This window comes from Lycium barbarum, chromosome 1, assembly GCF_019175385.1.
Source record: "Lycium barbarum isolate Lr01 chromosome 1, ASM1917538v2, whole genome shotgun sequence".
NCBI classification, from domain to species: domain Eukaryota; kingdom Viridiplantae; phylum Streptophyta; class Magnoliopsida; order Solanales; family Solanaceae; genus Lycium; species Lycium barbarum.
In genome coordinates this window covers 50,545,042-50,560,225 of record NC_083337.1, presented here as the reverse complement: position 1 = coordinate 50,560,225, position 15,184 = coordinate 50,545,042, and the positions used below count along the sequence as shown (strand labels likewise).

Sequence of the window (15,184 nt, the reverse complement as noted above, 5' to 3'; positions counted from 1 at the left end):
TTGATGTACATTCATATATGCATATTTTGGGCATGACAGAGTCTTGTTCCGTCCATGTATTCATTATGTTAGTAGAGGCTCGTAGATACGCAGTGTGGGTTAGATGGTCTCATAAAATGTTTTCATATGTATGTGTATTATTTTGATGGCCAAGGGGCAAATGTATATAAAGTATTTATATTTTGATTAAATATGATTTTCCTACAATTGGTATGTAAAATTGATAAAAGAGTATTAAATGAGCGAGACCAGCAGTAGAGTAAGCGGTGCTCGGTAATTGCTCCGGGTACCCGTCGCGGCCCCTAGCTGGGTCGTGACACAGTCCCTACGGCCAACTAACATTCCAACACCAACTTTCATGATTTTATGCATGCGATTCATGTTCATCAAGTTACAACCATACTTCAACATCAACACATATAACCCCCTAACTACTATCATGTTACAACATCAACACACATTATTTCATGTATACAACTTATATTTACTCATCTACATCACCCTTAATACAAGCAAAAGAAGTTAGATCTTACCTTGACAACTTGACTTCTCTACTTGGCTAGAGTTTGTGATTTGAGATGAAAATGGTTCTTGTTGCTCCAAAGACTATGTTCACGTTCTAGGGACCTTCTAAAGGGTTGAAACACCTTGGAAAATAATTTATGGATCAAGACTCAAAGGTTTCAACAATCAGTCCCTTGGCCGAGACTTTCTCTCTCTAGAATTAGGTTTTTCTTTCTTTGTGTTGTGTAGTAGAAATGAATTGTGATGGCTGATATCTTGGTCATTATTTGGTTCAAATCTGATGCTTACAAGTTGGTCCCATGCTCCACTTATGGCATGAGTCATTCCATTAACTTTACACTTAAATCTTTTCTAATTCTTTCCCTTCACTTTCGGTTAGCCTACTTCCCTTGTCTCTCCTTTCTTCATTCTTTTCAATTGTTTACAAGACAATTGTAAGTGTGGTGAATGATTCATACATCACCCTTTGTCTATTGTAATCATGCAAGATGGATGAGCAATATTTAATGTAAAGTGATCCCTCCACCATGTGGTGTCTTCCTAAAATAATGTATACTTTCATAAAGTAGTAGATGCTCAAATATTCAATTGTATGCTCCAACGTTTCTCCTCCAAATTTCAGTTTTATGGCCGAATATAACTTGTATTTTCCTTCCAATTTAATTGTCCACAATATATTGAAAATGTAGTGGATGAATCAACATTTAATTGCACATTTGTATGTCTTCAATTAGCCTTATTTTAGATGACTTTGAGTCATCCTTTTTACCTTGGACGTTTGATACTCTTGTTGGCTCATTATTGTCACAAAGTTTTACTTAACACCACAATTAAGTAGTTCCTAATCTCCAATAACATTTTTACACTAAGTAAAATTTATAACCGATTAGGTCTAGTTTAGAAATTAAAAATCCGAGGTTTCTACCTCACGTCGATTCCTTCGCGAATAACTCGACGTATAAAATATGGGGTCTAACAGTTTGGGGGGTGACATACCCGATCGTATGGAGATGTGTATAGATGAGGAAAAATATCCCTAAATCCTAAAATGTGCCACACCAAAGAGACAAAACGACATTCCTCAGTTTAGGGCCAAGAAGTGCACGATGCGACCTTTATTGCTTGGTTATTTTATTTCTGCACTATCGTCTCAAGAGCATAAATGCAAAATTGATTCAAAATTGCGGCCACAATTCATATCCTCGATGTGGAAGAAAAAGTGGTGAAAGCGATGGCGTCACGCTTGTTGGGAGGCAACCCATTCCTTGCTTTTGTAGTGTAGCTTTCCTTAAATTTTTCTCTGTTTTTAGAATAGGATAACTTCTTTGTTGTTTTCTTATGTTTTACTTGCAGGTACGACATGGAAACAACCCGAAAAATGCTATATGGAATCCGGAAACGAGAGAGTAAGTGAAAATACATAAAAAAAAGGGATGACACGAAATTTTCAAAGGTACCCCGCGCCAGAAATCCACCTAGCACGGTGTGCCCTTGTACAATTCACATTCTAAAAACTTGCAAAGGCAAGTCGTTCTCCAATGCACAGCGTGCCCTTGCAAGTTTTTTGGCTGAGAAAATATAATCTTTTCTATCTTTTCTGCCTAGAATTATCCTCACTCCCTATTCCATCCATAAATATCAATCACTCACTACTTCACTCATACAAGTATTTTTTTTTTAATTTTGATTTTCCCGAGCCTCCAAAGCATGCCTATCTCCCACATATAGTATATATATTGATTTATTCTCTTGTGATTAAAGTATGCAATTTGACTTCTAAATTAGATGAGTATGTAGTATAACTTAACATCGTTCTTATTTAAGTTTTTGGGTTAGCTTTGCTTTCCCAATTGCAATACACACTCCATAATATATACACATGAAAATGAACATAGAGACATAAAAGGGAGAGAAAATGAACCCAGTAAGAGGAGTGTTACAACTCGGAAAATTTCCCGTTAACGTACAGTGAATAGACTAACGAAGGGAAAGAGGTATACGATGTTTAGATAAGTAAGAAATAGCATTTGATGATCTTAATTGAGATTTCAAAGACATTCGAAGTAAGAGAAGAAAGTTTGCCAAGAAAGACAAGGTATACGTTATGTATTAAGAAGGATTTACGAGTGCCGAGTTAGTGATGGCTTAAGGATGTTTTGGAGAAGAGTTATAACGTCCCTTAGATTGGTAATGAGGTGTTAAACAAGTGTTAAGAAGGTTCCATAAGAATTGGAGATCAAACGAGTCGACGAGAATGAATTCCGGAAGGTTGGGCAACATACGGTCCAACATACTGGCCGTATAAAACATACTGGCCATATGTCTGGCTGTATGTCTGGCCGTATGTTCTGCCCAGAATGGGTCTTTCACTGGACCAAATCTACGGCCAGACATATGGCCAGTAGAAAAGATACGGACCGTATGTTGGTCCGTAGATTGGTGTCGGAACAGATTTTTAAAAATGATATAAGGACCCAATCCCATCCAATTTATTTCATTTCTCCTCTTCACACTTCAAGAACATTCTAGAGAGCCCTCCACTCTTCATCCACAAGAACCCAAGAGAAATTGATGATCAACATCATCAAACCAACAAAATCAAGTGTAAGAAACACATTAAAGTTCATCCAAGCCAAGGAATCCCAATGGAAGTGAACTAGGGTTTTAGTGCAAGAGAAGTATTTCCACTCAAGGCTTATTCCTACACTATCTAAGGTAAGTTTTATGATCATTCCATGTTGTTTAAGGTAATGAGAGGTGGAAAGACTTGGATTGTAGAAGGAGATAGAAAATGGGTCATGTATGAGAGAATAGTGAGATTTTTGAGTTGCAGTTGAAATGAATCATGATTCTTGAGATGTTGTAATTATAAGTATGTTATAAGTGACATTTAGAACATGGGATAAGCATTATATGTGAGTGAACGTAATAGTGTGTTATGACCATGACTATAGATGAATTGGAGTGAAATTTAGAAATATGGATAATGTGGATGAATAAAGATTGTTGGTTATAATGTTGTGAATGTATAGACATTTTGGAGTTGATATGTGACGTGAGGAAAGTTGTATAAACAAAGGAAATGCTGCCCGATTTTCTCTAGCTGTAGTAAGCACGTTCTTATAATCGATTAGCTAATGTCAGTACGAACTTTCTTGAAGGTAGAAACGCGAGCATCGAAGGAGAACAATCAAGCGATAGAATTGTTAAACGAAAGAGGTATGTGAGGCTAATCCTTTCCTTCTATGGCATGACTCCTATGGCATGAATCCTCCTATTTTCCTATGATCTTCCTAAATAAAGGAAACTATGAGTCCATGACTGTAACGAGCTATATTTGTATAAGCTAAAGAAAAGAGATACGATACGAGCATGATAATGATGATGATGAGTTTAAGTACAAAGAACCGTAAAGTGAGGTACGATGTCCATGAGGTTAATGACCCTAAGTATAGTTCCATTGATGCTTTTCCTTGTGTGCACTCACCTTAAAATGTTAGTCCCTCCAAGGTGAGATATGACGATTATGATTATGATCACTCCATAACGTAGTTGGGGGTTCACGACCTCATGTCACCCCGACATAGCCATGGTTACCTTCAAGCTTTAATGTATGATTAATGATGAATGTATGATGATGCTAAGTTATGATAAGGTTATGATATGCCTATGAGATGTATGATAATGATAAGTTTATGTTGACTATATGACGATACGATTCCACCATGCCTAGGTGGCCGGGCTTGTCACCGCAAAGGCGGGCTGCATATGATTCCACCGTACCTAAATGACCGGGCATGTCACCGATAAGGCGGGCTACTATGTTTACACCGAGCCTAGAGGGTCGGGCATGACACCACTAGTGGGCGGCATCTGATGGTTACCCGGACGCGGGTTAACGATGATGATATATATGATATGATGATGTATGTGTTATGATGATACATGTACTATAATTATATATGATATATGTATGAAATGTATCCACTCTTAAAAGTTAGGCAGGTTATATCTTCATCTTATGTCTTATGATTTCTCTATTATGTTCATTTCATTCATGCCTTACATACTCAGTACAATGTTCGTACTGACGTCCGTTTTCTTTGGACGCTGTGTTCATGCCCACAGGTAGACAGGGAGGTGATCCAGACTCGTATGAGCTATTAGCAGACTTTGAGAGCACTCCATTGTTCCGGAGGTGCCATTGACTTATTATTTTGTGTATATATATATATGTTTTGGGCACGACGGGGTCCTGTTCCATCCATATGTCTAGTACTCTAGCAGATGCTCATAGATATGCATGTGTGGATAGTATGGTCTCACGATGTCTTTATCGTATGTATATTATTTTGATAGCCGAAGGACTTACGTATGTAAAGGTAATTATGTTTCAAGGTGAAAAATGGTTTTCCTATGATTTGAGTATAAGATTAATGAATGAATGCTTGATGTGTACGATGGGTAAAGGTATGAGCGGTGCTCGGTGGTTGGCCCCGGGTACTCGTCATGGCCCCTAGTCGGGTCGTGACAAGGAGCTTCTGAGCAGTCTCATTAGGATCCATTGAGCCTTACTTAAGCATTGCATATATCTCTTCGTCACTCTGATTTCCAGTGATGATCAGGTTTCTCACTGTTACACCTCGAAAATTTTTCGTGAGCCTACAATGAATAGACCAATGAACGGTATGAGTGTGCGATGTTTTACTAAGTAGGGAATGACTAATTATGAATTTTTGGAATTTAGAAAGTTGTAGAATTTCAATTCAGCCAGTGGTCGTAAAGCAGAATACGACCCGTAAAGTGATTTACGGACTATATACTGCCATCATCCTCCAGCCTTTCAAAAATTTCAACTTTCTGTCTAATGTTAAAATAGTTAAATGCGACTTGGTATACGGCCCGTAAACTGGTTTACGGACCGTAAACCTCAATCGTAAATTGCTATGATCCTCAACCAACCTTTCTGTTTTGATATGCTTAAATACGACCACACTATACGGTCCGTAAACTGGTATACGGGCCCGTAAAGTGTGGTTTACGACCACTGTTCACCTCGACGACTGTTCACTAAAAATCAGATTTTGAGTTGTTAAAAAGGGACCATAAGCTCATATTATTTCATTTTCTCATCTATACCACTCAAGAAGTCTCTAGAACTCTCCAAACACTTAATCCATAGGAATTCAAGAGAATCAAGGAAATCAATGATCATCAACACCAAATCAAGGAAACAAAGCTTATGAAACTCAAGTAGAAGTTGTCTCCTTCAAGAAATACCAAATGGAGGAGATAGGGTTTTGGTGCTAAAGTAGAAACTCAACTCAAGGCTTGTTCCACCATCAACCAAGGTAAGTTTCATGACCATTCCATGTTGTTTAAAGTATTGGGAAGCTGAGACACTTGAAACATAGAAGAACATAGAAAATGGGTCTTGAATGAGTGAATAGTGTCACAATTGGAAGATGGTTGAATGGAATCATAAAAGTTGATATGCTATGATTATGAATACGTTGTAAATGATGTTTAGGTCATGAAATAAGTATTATATACAAGGAAATGGGATAACGAGTTATAACCATAAATGAGAAGGAAATTGGAGAGAAATGGTGGATTTTGCTTAAGGCATATAAATGACGATTGTTGCTTGCAATATTATGAGTGTTGTTGTAAATGTTTGGGAGTTGAAATAAAACGGGGGAAAAGTAGTAGAAACAAAGGAAATGCCGCCTAATTTTCTCTATAGATAACGACACGTTTTTAAAGTTGATTAACTAATGTTAATACGATTCTCTCGTGAAGGTAACGACGTGACCTCGAAGGAAGACGAGTGATCGATAGTGTAGCTAAACGACAAGGTATGTGAGGCTAGTCCTTTCTTCCTAATGGAATGAATCCTATAGCATGAATTCTTTTCCTCTTCATGAATTCCTATATTCCGGAAAGCTAAAAGCCTATATCCATAAGTGCCCATATAAGATAAAGAGATATGTTATGATGATGCCATGTTGTTAATGATGTTACTTATTTCTCACACTCACCTTATGTATCATTTCCTTCAAGGTGAGGCAGAATGCTTATATATGTTCATAATGGAATCGAGTGTTCACGACCTTACGTCACCTCAATAGAATGCAGTCGTGCTAGAGTCTTTATGAATGTATGATGACAAGTATATTTTGATAAGCATATTATTATAAGTATTTTATGATAAGCATGTCATGATTGCATCACACCGGGCCTAGTTGGCCGGGCAGTCACCGCCAAGGCGGGCAGCTATACGGATATACCATGACCTTTTGGCATGGCCAGACACCACTAGTGGGCGGCATGAGATGGTACCCCGGACGCGGGCTATGTTATTGATTATCACACCGTTCTGATATGGACGGGTAGCTTACATATTATGCATATATGATATGGTGATGAGTATGAGTAAGACAGCATGCATCACTTCTCTTATGATTGTCATTCAGATCCAGATGTTTCGTACTGATATTCTCACTATGTTATTGTTGTCTTTCTTCATTGTGTATGCCTCTCATACTCAGTACAATATTCGTACTGACGTCCGTTTTCTTTGGACGCTGTGTTCATGCCCACAGGTAGACAGGGAGGTGAGCTAGATCCAGATCCATAGTAGCTGTCAGCTGATTGAGAGCACTCCATTGTCCGGAGGTGCTTATGCTCATTCTTTTGGTATATATGCATATTTTGGGCACGACGGAGTCTTGTTCCGTCTATGTGTATTCAGTCTGTCAGTAGAGGCTCGTAGATACGCAGTGTGGGTTAGATGGTCTCACAAGATGTTGTTATATGTATATATTATTTTGATGGCTGAGAGGCAAGTGTATAAAAAGAATTTATGTTTTCATATAAAATATAATTTTTCTACAATGTGTGTACAAAGTTAATAAAAAGGCAGTAAATGAGTAAGATGAGTAGTAGACCAGGCGGTGCTCGGTGGCTAGCTCCGGGTACCCGTCGCGGCCCCTAGTTGGGTCGTGACAAAAGTGGTATTAGAGCAGTTCATCCTAGGAAGTGTCTACGAGCCGTGTCTAGTAGAGTCTTGTTTATGGTGTGTTGCGCGCCACGCTAATAAACAAGAGGCTACAGGGCATTTAGGAAAATGACCATCTTTCTTCTTATTAGATCGTGTGATAGAGCCATACATAAGATTTCATTTTTCCTAAAAGTGTGTTGTGCTTTCAGAATGCTGCCAAAGGGAAAAGATACAGCCACCCAGAAGGGCAAAGCTACGACAAAAAGGCGGGCAGAACGAGAGCTTCCGATGCATGTAGGAGAGGGTGAATCACAAAATGAGGCCCCGCCCAATGTAGAAGAGCAAGGAGGAGCCTCAGCTCCGATCCCTCCACCGGGTGCTTCGGGTCAGCAAGTGACCGAGGCCATACACTTATTGACACAATTGGTTGCCGCCCAGGCACAACGACAGAATGCGGGCCCGAGTGATCGTCCAGCTAGTATGAGAGCCCGTGATTTCATGACCTTAAATCCTCCGGAATTCTTTGGGTCAAAGCCGCATGAAGATCCGCAAAACTTTATTGATGAAATGTTGATAACCTGAAAGATTATTCATGTCTCTGAGACCGAATCCGTGGAGTTGGCTTCTTATAGACTCCGCGATGTGGCGGTATTATGGTACAACAATTGGATGGCATCAAGAGGAGAGAATGTGCCCCCTCCGTTGTGGCAAGAATTTTTGGATGCCTTTATTCGTCATTATTTTCCACCCGAGGTCCACCGAGCTAGAGCGGACAGGTTCTTGAATCTAAAGCAAGGAAGCATGAGTGCCCGAGAGTATAGTATGAAGTTCAATTCTTTGGCTAGATATGCTCCAACTATGGTAGCCGATATGGGAGACCGGGTCCATAGATTCGTGAGTGGTTTGGGGCCACACTTATTTAGAGATTGCTTGACGGCCTCTCTGCAAGACGGGATGGATATTTACCGAATACAGGTCCATGCTCAGAATCTTGAGGAATGACAACAGCCACAAGGAAGTGATCGTGATAATGATCGAAGACAAGGTAAGAGGGCTAGATCTATGGGAGCGAGCAGTGAATATAGAGGGGGATCGAGACAGATGCATTCTAGGCACTCAGGTCAGTCAGCGACCAGTGCGCCTCCCAGATTCTCGGACAGGAGGTTTGATCATTCTTTTCAATCAGGATAGGGCCAGGGTTCGAGGGCCTCGGATTTTCAATCCAGAGGGGATTTTAGTCAGAAGGGACCCCCAGTACCGCGGTGAGCCAGTGCGGTAGACTACATTCCGGGCAGTGCCGTCAGGGTTCGGATGCGTGTTATGCTTGTGGGAGAACTGGAAATGATAGATTTTGATGTAATCATGGGGATGGATTGGTTGGCCTCGTGCTATGCCAATGTTGATTGCCGGACGAAGATGGTTCGATTTCAATTTTCGGGAGACCCCGTGCTTGAATGGAAGGGTAATACGGAGTCTCCAAAGGATAGGTTTATTTCCTACCTTAAGGTGAGAAAACGGATAGCTAAAGGTTATATGTATCATCTAGTTCGGGTTCATGACACAGAAGCAAGGGTACGAACTTTCCAGTCTGTTCCGGTAGTGAATGAATTCCCAGATGTATTTCCCGACGAACTTCCAGGTCTTCTTCCAGAAAGAGAAATTGACTTTGCTATTGATGTGTTACCTGACACTGAGCCTATTTCTTTTCCTCCTTATCGAATGGCTCCGGCAGAATTGAAAAAGCTGAAGGCACAGTTGAAGGACTTGCTTGAAAAGGGGTTTATAAGGCCCAGTTCATCGCCGTGGGGAGCACCGGTCTTGTTCGTAAAAAGAAGGATGGATCTCTACGGATGTGCATCGATTATAGACAGCTGAACAAGGTAACAATAAAGAACAAGTATCCCCTCCCCAGAATTGACGATTTGTTTGATCAATTACAGGGCGCTAAGTGGTTTTCCAAGATAGATTTGAGATCTGGTTATTATCAAGTGAGAATTAGAGAAGGATATATTCCCAAGACAACCTTCAGAACGAGATATGGCCACTACGAATTTTGAGTGATGTCGTTTGGGTTGACTAATGCTCCGGCGGTGTTCATGAATTTAATGAATAATGTATTCAGGCCATTTTTGGATCTCTTCGTGATAGTGTTTATTGATGATATTTTGGTGTATTCTCGCACAGAATCAGAACATGCAGATCATTTAAGAATTGTTCTTGGCATTCTTCGAGCTCGGGAATTATATGCAAAATTTTCAAAGTGCGAGTTCTGGCTAAATTCTGTGGCATTTCTAGGTCATGTTATTTCAGATGATGGCATCCGAGTCGACACTCAGAAAATAGAAGCTGTGAAGACTTGGCCAAGGCCTACAACGCCTACGGAAGTTCGTAGTTTCCTGGGGTTGGCGGGATATTATAGAAGATTTGTAGAGGGCTTCTCGTCTTCTCCTAAACATATCCAACCAAACCTAAGTAAAATCAAGGATTGAAAGGTGAAAATCAAGAGATCCAAGTGTTGGGAGGCTCACTAGGGTTTGTATAGTCCAAAAATTCCTTTGGTGTTGAAGTGGAGTTTTCTCTCAAGTGGAATAAATTGATCCAAAGCTTATCCTTATGTGATAAAAGGTTGGTTTTCATATTTATTTCATGTTATTGAGAATGCTTGGTTGTTGAACAACTTGATTGAGGAAAGAAAGTGAAGGAGGAAGTTCAAATGTGGATTTGATGATATTTTGAGTAGTAAATTAATTTGAATTATAATTGTTAGAATGTTTTGAGTATAATCATGTTATGACGGGTAATAATGATGATGAGGGAGTGTTTTATACAAGTGTATAAGGGTTGTAATGAAGTTGTTGTTATAAATTGATTATGAGAATGAGTTTTGGGGTTATATTGGATATAATTTGAATAAAATCCCTTAAGAATGATATTGTTGAAGTTGTCATTGTTGTTTGGGAGTTGATCTGACATATGGTGGAAGTAGATGAAATAGGGGACGTGCTGCCCAATTTCTGCTAGCTTACTAATTATTCTAGTTTGAACTTATGTGTATTTCCAAGACTTGACGTTAGTGTGAATCCTCTTGAATGTAGATTTGTAAGCTTGGAAGGATAAGCGTTAAGTAGTTAAGGAGACTGTTACACCTTGAAAATTTCCCCTTGAACGTACAATGAATAGACTAATGAAGAATACGACTATACGATGTTTTAATCAGAAGGGAATGACATTTGACGACCCTAAGTAAGATTTCAAAGGCAATGGGAATGAGAGATAGGTTATGCTCCACAATGACTAATTATAGGTTCTGAAGACGTGAAAGTTGTAGATTTGCACTTTGGCCCAGTCGACCGTAGAATGAAATACGGACCGTAAAGTGGTATACGGCCCGTAAACTACCATGTGGTATTTCAGCTTACAAAACTTCAACTTTCTGCTAAATGTTCAAATGGTTGAATACGACTTGGAATACAGACCGTAAATTGAAATACGGCCCGTAAACTGCGATCGTAAATCACCATGACCTCCAACATACCTTTTTGGTTCTGTTATGCTTTAATACGTCCACAGAATACGGGTCGTAAACTGGAATACGGACCGTAAACTGAGTTTACGACCACTGTGCACTTCAACTACTGTTCATTCCGGATAAGATTTTAAGTCATTAAAAAGGAGACCCAAGCTCATTAATTCATTTCATTTCCACGATACTCTCTCTCTCTAGAAACCTCTAGAATATTCTCCACTCTTCATCTACAAGAAAACAAAGGAAATCAAAGATCAATATCAAGAATCTAAGTGAATAGAGTGTATGAAACTCATCAAAGTTCATCCAAGTTAAGAAATTTCAAGAGAAGCAAACTAGGGTTTTGGTGCAAGAAGAGTAATACCTGTTACATCCCGTATTTTCGTACGTCGGAAAGCGTGCGAGTTAAATGATATTAGTAATGGACACGAGGTTATCCCCCAAGCTTTTAGGTGGTTAAAGTGATGGTACACATGTACCGTAAGGATTTGAAGTTAAACAAATCTAAGAAAATAAGTTTCGTTGAGGTTCAAAAATTTATTTGAATGAAATAGGGTCCAAGCTATGACATCCTGTATTTTTGGACCAGGAAAATTTAATCGTCCAACATGAGCAAATTTACCCGAGTCCGGAAAAATTCGATCATATCCAAGAATGAAAATCAAGAACTCGGTGTATACAAGGAATGAAGTCCCGAAATGATTTAAGACGAAAAAGTGTGACGACAATGATTGAAAATAATATTTTATGTGTGGCAAATGAGGTTATGGACTAGTGTTATATCACATGGTCATGACAATGAGCAAATTGAGTGTATTAAAAATGGTCATTATTTAAGTGAATTGAGATCAAGAAATTCATTACTTGGGTAAATTATTAAATTAGTTTTTAGTGGGAACAATTAATGAACTAGTGGCTTAATGTGGCAGCACTAGTCCACGTGGGTGCATGGGCTGAAGAGAAAGTGATGACTATTACCACCTATATGTATCTATCTAGACTTGTTGCAAAACACAAAGACTAATTGGGCGGGCCCCACTGCCATAAAGGTAAGTTTGCTCACCTATTTTTCTTATATATCCTACTGAAGGTAAAGGAAATTTCAGATTTCAATTTTGAGAGAGGGGCAACGTACAGTGCATTTTCTTTCTTTCTAAAGAATAAAGCAAAACATTATTTCTCTTGTGGAAAGAAAAATCATATGGAATTGGGGCAGCAACCTTCTGGCACGAGATTCATTCTCATATGAAATTACATATTCACATGGAGTATTTTAAACCAGCAACGTGAATTCTTTTGGCAAGCATCAACATGTTTTATTCTATTTTAGGCGGATTGGAGATTTCTTCGAACTGAAGTAAGGTGAAAAAAAGATAATTTCTTGGCATATGAGGTAAGAATTATCCTCTTCTAAGTATATTTAAATTCATTGAAGTCATAGCTAAATCGTGGGACGAGAGATACGAAAATTATATCGTAAATTTTATTTGATGTTGTTGTTGGCTCATGGGTTGTTTGTTGGACTGTTTTGTGGGTTATGTAAACGTTGTTATGGACGGAAATTATGTTATACGACATGATTAAGATAATGAGTATATGAATTAAGTTAAAAGTGATTAATATTTAAGTGAATTGGGAGCAAAAACTTAACAACCAATGGTAGTAGGAGACAATGGGATGTAATTAAGAAATAAAGTGGATACGTATAAGGAATATTATGTACCCAAGGTGTCTTGGTAAACACAAAATATATATGACTATGGCCATGTATGGGATACATTAAGTGGGCCATAAGATCAGATTTTGTCCCACCAAAAAGACAACAAAAATTTTCAATCTCTCCATCAGTAGAATATAAAAGTTGGATTAATTAATATCCCAAAAGATAAGTTTCTTGCTGGCCACGTGTTGTTTTATTTTCATATGAATCAGCACTTTGTCTTAATGGGTATTACTACAGGTGGTGTTGTATATTTATACCATATATTTCATTATTGTTAGCCAAAACAAAAACGACACCATATTTTCACTTGCTAAGCATTCACCTTGGATGGAGCTAAGAACGGCCATGGATAAATATTTTTGAGCTCTTGGCCAGTTTGCTTTTGGGAGGCAATTCAAGTAAAAATCTTGACAAGAATTTGAAGAACATCCTTAGATGTGCAAGTTAAGGTATGTAGAGCTTACCTTCCCTTCTTTTGGCATGACCAATATGGAATGAACAAATAATGTATACGTATGCTTCTAAAGAAAATTCTATTCTTAGCGCCACTAGGATGGCCGATGTCTTTGATTTCCGTAAGTATTCCATGCGGTTTGATATGTATATATGACGTTCGAAAGTCCTCGTTGGTATATTTCCGAATGTGTTCGAAAGAAAATTGATATAACGTAAGTCTTTGATAAATATTTTGGTACGCATATATGGTTCCAAAGTCTCCATTTGGTTTGATCCATAATGATATTTGAAAGCTACCTAATATGTTTGTTACTTGAATTTCTAAATATGGCTTGTGGAATATTTTTAGAAGGTTCCGAACTTCAAAAGCTCGATATACGTAATTTGTGTACGCCATCTCAGTTGACCCGAGGTGGACCCATTATTCCCGATTCATCTCCTATTGTATTATTGTCTTATTTTCGGGGATATTAAAGGAAACGTTTTAACTATTCTTCTAACTACTAAACGACAATTGTTTCAAATATTCCGTTGAGTCTTATAAACTATTTTGGAACATGGAAACGATCCCAGAAAGATTATTTCTACTTAATTCACTATGACATCCGAAATACGCCTACTATGATTATAGTCCGATTTCATTATTACGACTTGTTATTCGATATGTTCTATCGAGTCTTTGTAAATGTATTGTATTTTACATTGCATTTAGTTTCTCACTACTCCACTCGTGGACGCCTCAATGCTTCCTTTACTGAGCCCGGGCCAGGATATGTTATCAAGCGTATTCCACTGCATTGTTCGCCGTGCCTCGATGTGAGGGGGCAGGTATACATGTACATGGGTTGTGGAGTATGTTGTGCCATGTACACATATTCTGATACGATATGATATGATATGATATGATACGATATGGCCATCTGATATGATATGATATGTTACGGAGTTATTCCCTACTCTGGAGTATGATGTGTTGTGGCGCCAGTGTCGGGGTGGCGACCACGTTCTGTTCACCGAGTTCTTTGACAGGGGCTGGATATGGCATATGTTTTTGCATACGCTATTTATGTTTTGCAAATATGCATTTGATATTCTGGATATTACACTCATTTTCTGCACGTTCCGTTCTGGTTATGATTTTATTACTGTACTCCAGGCTTTACATATTCAGTACATATTCCGTACTGACCCCCTTTCTTCGGGGGCTGCGTTTCATGTCGCGCAGGTACAGACGACCGATTTGCTGATCCGCCCGCTTAGGATTTTACTCTACGTTTTGGTACAGTCTTTTGCTATTGTACATATATATGTTGTTCAGGGGTATGACGGGGCCCTGTCCCGTCTTATGATTGTGTTATTACTCGTAGAGGTCTGTAGACATACATGTGGGTTCTGTATATGTTTTGGGTTGCTATGTTCTATGATAGCCTTATCGGCTTCCGTGCGATATGTCTGTTTGTCTGCGATAATTAGTAAAGCCATTCGACTTCTGTATCTGTATATTCTTCTTATGCACTGGTTTGGGTTATTGGGTACGTATGGGTGTCCAGCACAGACACTAGTCACGGCCTACGGGGTTGGGTCGTGACAATACCACTCAAGGCTTGTCCCTAAAACCTCTAAGGTAAGTTTTATGGCTTTTACACGTTACTTAAGTTATGGAAGAGTTGGAACACTTAGATTATAGAAAGGTATAAGAAAAGGGTCATGAAAGTGTGAATAGTAGCATTGGTGAGTAAGGGTTTGAATTGAGCCATGATCATTGATAATTTGTGATTTTAAAAATGTTAGGAATGACATTTGGACCATGGAATGGGTATTGTATGTGAGAAAACGCGATAATGAGCTATAACCATAAATGTGGAGAAATTGAAGAAAATGGTGAGTTGTGGTAAATGTATACAAATGGTGATTGTTGTTTGCCATATTGTGACTGTTGTTGTGAACGTTT

The 15,184-nt window shown here is 38.7% G+C and overlaps 1 long non-coding RNA gene across 1 annotated transcript; it reads left to right on the top strand.

Annotated features, from left to right (window-relative positions):
- The first annotated feature begins 12,186 nt into the window (after positions 1-12,186).
- Positions 12,187-14,753, top strand: LOC132636844 (uncharacterized). Its single transcript, XR_009581472.1, has 3 exons — positions 12,187-12,447; positions 13,056-13,226; positions 14,459-14,753. It is a non-coding gene; the product is annotated as an uncharacterized LOC132636844 (long non-coding RNA).
- Positions 14,754-15,184: the final 431 nt, after the last annotated feature.